At 54.5% G+C, this 6,062-nt stretch overlaps 1 long non-coding RNA gene across 1 annotated transcript; it reads left to right on the top strand.

Annotated features, from left to right (window-relative positions):
* The first annotated feature begins 1,500 nt into the window (after positions 1–1,500).
* LOC308139904 lies at positions 1,501–3,429 on the top strand. The gene is made up of 2 exons (XR_013936936.1): positions 1,501–1,808; positions 3,187–3,429. It is a non-coding gene; the product is annotated as an uncharacterized lncRNA (long non-coding RNA).
* Positions 3,430–6,062: the final 2,633 nt, after the last annotated feature.

Here is a 6,062-nt window from a genome sequence, read left to right as displayed (position 1 = left end):
TTTTATTTAGGAATAGTACTGTAAAAAACACAATAAATAAATAAAGAAATAACTAAAGGAAATGACACAAAGACTTCGTATCAGAGAGTCGTTGCTTTGTTTATTCACTTTTATTAACTTTTTCTTTTCTCTCTGTGATCGTCATGGAACTAAAGGTCAGAAATATAAGCCCACGCTGCTCTCTCAGTTCTGTGGTATGTATATTTCAGCCCACTTATGGTAAGCGTCGCACGTGCCATACATGTGCGAACACATTCCCCAGCCCTGAGCACACTGATCCATGTCGTCCGGGGAGGGGAGGGGGTCCGTACAGTGAACGAGGCCCCCGGGGGGAGCGTCGAGATGCTCCGTCCGCACACAACAGCGGACTCTGCTCGAGGGGCCTTCGGGCTGTCGTTCATCTTCTTCTTTTTTTTCTTTTTCTTGTCCCGCTTCTTCTTCTTCTTCTTCTTCTTCTTCTTCTTCTTCTTCTTCTTCTTCTTCTTCTTTTCTGTTTTCTTCTTCTCGTCCTTCTCGACATTGTCCTTCTTTACTCCCCCCTTCTTCGTTGACGGCGACGGGGGGCTCCACGCCAGCCACCTCGTCGCAGGCAGCGTCGCTCGGCTCAAAGTCTTCGAGTGCGGCGAAGGCGCTTGTGCACAGAGCCTCTATCCTGGTGTGCAACAGTTCGTACTTGACGGCAAACTCCGACCCGTAGAATTGACTCCGAAGCGGAGACATGCGGATGAAATTGGTAAAGTTATCAAAGCTTTCAACCAAGTGACACATTCCCATGGCCGCGAGGCATTTGTAGACCAGAGGGTTCTCACTCGTCGTACGGTTCCGACGATACCCAGCAGCAGTCCTACGCGCCCCAGTGGACCGCTGCGGCCGTGGCCTCCGTAGCATCCTCCTCACCGACGGACACCTATCACACCGGAAGGGCTGCCGATCGGCGCCAGACCCAAGAAACTTTGATTTTGTTGATGGTGGCGGTTGTAATGGCCGCGGGTTCACTTCCACGTCTCCCTTTATACCACATACAAGCACTTCCCTCCTTACCGGAGTCAGATTTCTTTTACCCCGAGCAATGTCGGACAGATTTGTCATTTATTTATTTATTTTCACACGACTTATTCTCTGTAGCAGGCAGGACATTTGTTCCTGGAGAGCACAATGTTCCACTTTTTGTGTTTTTTTTTTCTTTTACCAAACAGTTTCTTGCTTAGAGTTTTTTTTTTTTGTGTTAAGTTTGCGAGGTTCATATGCTCTCACTTTTTGTTCCAGGACTCCTGGATCAGAAAGTCTTCTTTGTGAGTAGAATGTACTCGAACATCTGTCTCACACGACTGTTAGTGAGAGTTCACTAGAGCAAAGCTCATAGAGCTGCACACACACACACACACACACACACACACACACACACACACACACACACACACACACACACACACACACACACACACACACACACACACACACACACACACACACACACAGAGGCACAGACAGAGGAGGAGAGTGAGTCAGAGGAAACGAGGGGGGGTGGTAGAATGTACTGGAATCGAGTGGAAATTTTCATGACTCAACCGGAGCAGGCAACCTGTGCTCGTTTGGACAACCAGGACCGGACTCGAAGCCTCTCATCGTCCTACTCTCACGTCCACCCACCAAACGCGAGTAACTTGTCTCCTCCGAATTAGCAGTTAAGAAGCGCACAGCTCGTTCCCTCGGTCTAAACAGGTCAGACAGCAGCTGGACCACGGACGCGGCACACCGGCTCACGGACCGGGATCGGGTCCCGGATCGGCTGAGCAGATAATACAGAGGTGAGACTTCCACTCCTCATTGACGAGATTGTTCTGTTAATTATCAAAAGTAAGTTGTTGTTTGCTTGTTGTTCTCGTTCCCTTTTTTGTTAGTTTTTTTTTTAAGTGTCCTTTTGTGTTTGCTTTGTTATACTTGTTGTGATTACTTTGAGTTTTGCTCTGTTGTTGTTCGGGCTGGTTTAGTCTCGTGGCAGTTGGAAAATATGTAGATCACTGTGATTACTGTATTATTGAAAAGAAGAGAAATGTATGTAGCACTAACAAGGACATGGTTTGTAGGGAGAGAAACTGCCGTTTTACAAAAAAAAAGTTTTTGTCTCGTCGCCACGGTCACATTTCTTCGTTTTTCTCAAAATATTATAGGTCAAAGTGTAGCTACAGGCCCTGTGCTTCTCACGAGGGAACACTTTTGTCTCAGAGAGACACGGTTCTCCCTCCAGGGGACTTCATTGATAGGGAGCGCAGGATTCTGTCTCATCTGCGCCAATACATTTTGACGAGTCATTTCATCCCCAAACCCCCAAAGTTCAGCCGTTTGTTTCAAGTCGTAACGGGGAGACGGAACCTCTTGAGGACACGAAAACCACACCGCACGTCCGTCAACTTCTCCCGACGCCCACGGTGAAGGAATTTTTCACCCAAGTGTCACGCTTCTCCAACTATGGGCAGTTGTTCGGGACCTGCGTTTGTGCTTCTTCCCTCACATACACTCACTTACATTGCAGTTGTTAGCATCGCATGCTAACAAGTTTGTTCAAATGACCTGAGATTTGGAGGGTGGCCTCGTGGTAGCGCCGCGATCGAGAATCACTAGCTAATGACATGGTTTCCACGCACTTAAATCGCTGTTAGCCGTTAGCATCGCACGCTAAAGTTTGTTCAAATGAGCTGAGATTTGGAGGGTGGCCTCGTGGTGGCGCCGCGATCGAGAATCACTAGCTAATGACATGGTTTCCACGCACTTAAATCGCTGTTAGCCGTTAGCATCACACGCTAACAAGTTTGTTCAAATGAGCTGAGATTTGGAGGGTGGCCTCGTGGTGGTGCCGCGATCGAGAATCACTAGCCGACCACATGGTTTCCACGCACTTAAATCGCTGTTAGCCGTTAGCATCGCACGCTAAAATGTTTGTTCAAATGAGCTGAGATTTGGAGGGTGGCCTCGTGCTGGCGCCGCGATCGAGAATCACTAGCTAAAGACAGGTGGCAGGTACAATAACATTTCCGCGGCAATTTTCTAGTTGTTTGCTTGTTGTTGTTTCCCTTCCTGTTTTGTTCGTTTTTGTTTGTTTGTTTGTTTGTTTTTTAAATGTCCTTTTGTGTTTGCTTTTGTTATACTTGTTTTGATTACTTTGATTTTTGCTCTGTTGTTGTTCAGGCTGGTTTAGTCACCGCGACGGAGTGCGAGCCAGACGTGCATCTGGACTGCGCGACGGAAGAGGAGGAGAAGCAGTTGATACTGAGAGCCAGCATCCCAGTCACGATCGCCCTGTTCTCAACATCGCTGACCAAAGAATTTGCTCGCCAAGCAGTGTTTTCTATTTTCTCTATAAAAGCAAATTGGAATGACTGTAATGTGTTTAAAACTGTCTTTCTTTCAATAAAGAGAAGAAAAAACAGGCGACGGTGCAAGGTCTGAAGGGGAGGGGGGAAGAGAGAGAGAGAGAGAGAGAGAGAGAGAGAGAGAGAGAGAGAGAGAGAGAGAGAGAGAGAGAGAGAGAGAGAGAGAGAGAGAGACGCCTTTTCTTGGTACATAACATGTTGTAATCTGTATTTCCGCCACTAGATGGTGGTGTTCTGACTGTGTGTGTGTGTGTGTGTGTGTGTGTGTGTGTGTGTGTGTGTGTGTGTGTGTGTGTGTGTGTGTGAGGCATCGGGGGAGAAAAATTAAACGCTGCAGAGCAAAGTTCTCAGACATTATTGCTTCAGATTTTTCTTTAACAGCTCACCGTGTGAAGAAGGAGATTAAATTAAAATGGAGCACAAAATAAAGAAATGGTAAGAAAAGAAGAATGGTAAGTATACAGGTAGGTAATTTATCAATAAAATAAGGATGAAATTTACAGGATTCACAGCCACACATTCATCGGCTCCCCATCATCGACAATCATCCTCGTAAACATCAACAACCGTCCTCCACGGAGACGGGACTCCTACGGACTGAGGAGCGGGGCTGGGAAGGACTACGGCGGCGGCGAGGAGGGCGAGGAGTGCGAGGAGGACGTCTCGGTCGCCTCCGGGCCTCGTGCCGCCTCGCCGCCTCGTGTCGCTTCGCCCCGCGAACCCCATCGGGGGCCGTCCAGCGGACACGGATACGGGACTCCTACGGACTGAGGAGCGGGTGTGCGGAGGACTACGGCGGCGGCGAGGAGGGCGAGGAGTGCGAGGAGGACGTCTCGGTCGCCTCCGGGCCTCGGGCCGCCTCGCCGCCTCGTGTCGCTTCGCCCCGCGAACCCCATCGGGGGCCGTCCAGCGGACACGGATACGGGACTCCTACGGACTGAGGAGCGGGTGTGCGGAGGACTACGGCGGCGGCGAGGAGGGCGAGGAGTGCGAGGAGGACGTCTCGGTCGCCTCCGGGCCTCGTGCCGCTTCGCCGCCTCGTGTCGCTTCGCCCCGCGAACCCCATCGGGGGCAGTCCAGCGGACACGGATACGGGACTCCTACGGACTGAGGAGCGGGTGTGCGGAGGACTACGGCGGCGGCGAGGAGTGCGAGGAGGACGTCTCGGTCGCCTCAGGGCCTCGGGCCGCCTCGCCGCCTCGTGTCGCTTCGCCCCGCGAACCCCATCGGGGGCAGTCCAGAGGACACGGATACGGGACTCCTACGGACTGAGGAGCGGGTGTGCGGAGGACTACGGCGGCGGCGAGGAGGGCGAGGAGTGCGAGGAGGACGTCTCGGTCGCCTCCGGGCCTCGGGCCGCCTCGCCGCCTCGTGTCGCTTCGCCCCGCGAACCCCATCGGGGGCCGTCCAGCGGACACGGATACGGGACTCCTACGGACTGAGGAGCGGGTGTGCGGAGGACTACGGCGGCGGCGAGGAGGGCGAGGAGTGCGAGGAGGACGTCTCGGTCGCCTCCGGGCCTCGGGCCGCCTCGTGTCGCTTCGCCCCGCGAACCCCATCGGGGGCAGTCCAGCGGACACGGATACGGGACTCCTACGGACTGAGGAGCGGGTGTGCGGAGGACTACGGCGGCGGCGAGGAGGGCGAGGAGTGCGAGGAGGACGTCTCGGTCGCCTCCGGGCCTCGGGCCGCCTCGCCGCCTCGTGTCGCTTCGCCCCGCGAACCCCATCGGGGGCAGTCCAGCGGACACGGATACGGGACTCCTACGGACTGAGGAGCGGGTGTGCGGAGGACTACGGCGGCGGCGAGGAGTGCGAGGAGTGCGAGGAGGACGTCTCGGTCGCCTCCGGGCCTCGGGCCGCCTCGCCGCCTCGTGTCGCTTCGCCCCGCGAACCCCATCGGGGGCCGTCCAGCGGACACGGATACGGGACTCCTACGGACTGAGGAGCGGGTGTGCGGAGGACTACGGCGGCGGCGAGGAGTGCGAGGAGGACGTCTCGGTCGCCTCCGGGCCTTGGGCCACCTCGCCGCCTCGTGTCGCTTCGCCCCGCGAACCCCATCGGGGGCAGTCCAGCGGACACGGATACGGGACTCCTACGGACTGAGGAGCGGGTGTGCGGAGGACTACGGCGGCGGCGAGGAGTGCGAGGAGTGCGAGGAGGACGTCTCGGTCGCCTCCGGGCCTCGGGCCGCCTCGCCGCCTCGTGTCGCTTCGCCCCGCGAACCCCATCGGGGGCGGTCCAGCGGACACGGATACGGGACTCCTACGGACTGAGGAGCGGGTGTGCGGAGGACTACGGCGGCGGCGAGGAGTGCGAGGAGGACGTCTCGGTCGCCTCCGGGCCTCGGGCCGCCTCGCCGCCTCGTGTCGCTTCGCCCCGCGTGAAGAAGAAGATTAAATTAAAATGGAGCACAAAATAAAGAAATGGTAAGAAAAGAAGAATGGTAAGTATACAGGTAGGTAATTTATCAATAAAATAGGGATGAAATTTACAGGATTAACCACAGCATTCATCGGCTCCCCATCATCGACAATCATCCTCGTAAACATCAACAACCGTCCTCCTCATCAGCCTCACCCTTACATCAGCCAGCTTCGTCACCTTCAACAATAAAGGGATCACGACAGCGTGAGGAAAGAACGATGACACTGCCGCTACGGCGAAAGCAACGAGACGACTATGGACTGAG

Source organism: Blennius ocellaris (genome assembly GCF_963422515.1).
Source record: "Blennius ocellaris genome assembly, chromosome: 14".
NCBI lineage: Eukaryota > Metazoa > Chordata > Actinopteri > Blenniiformes > Blenniidae > Blennius > Blennius ocellaris.
This window is presented reverse-complemented; position numbering and strand designations above follow the sequence as displayed.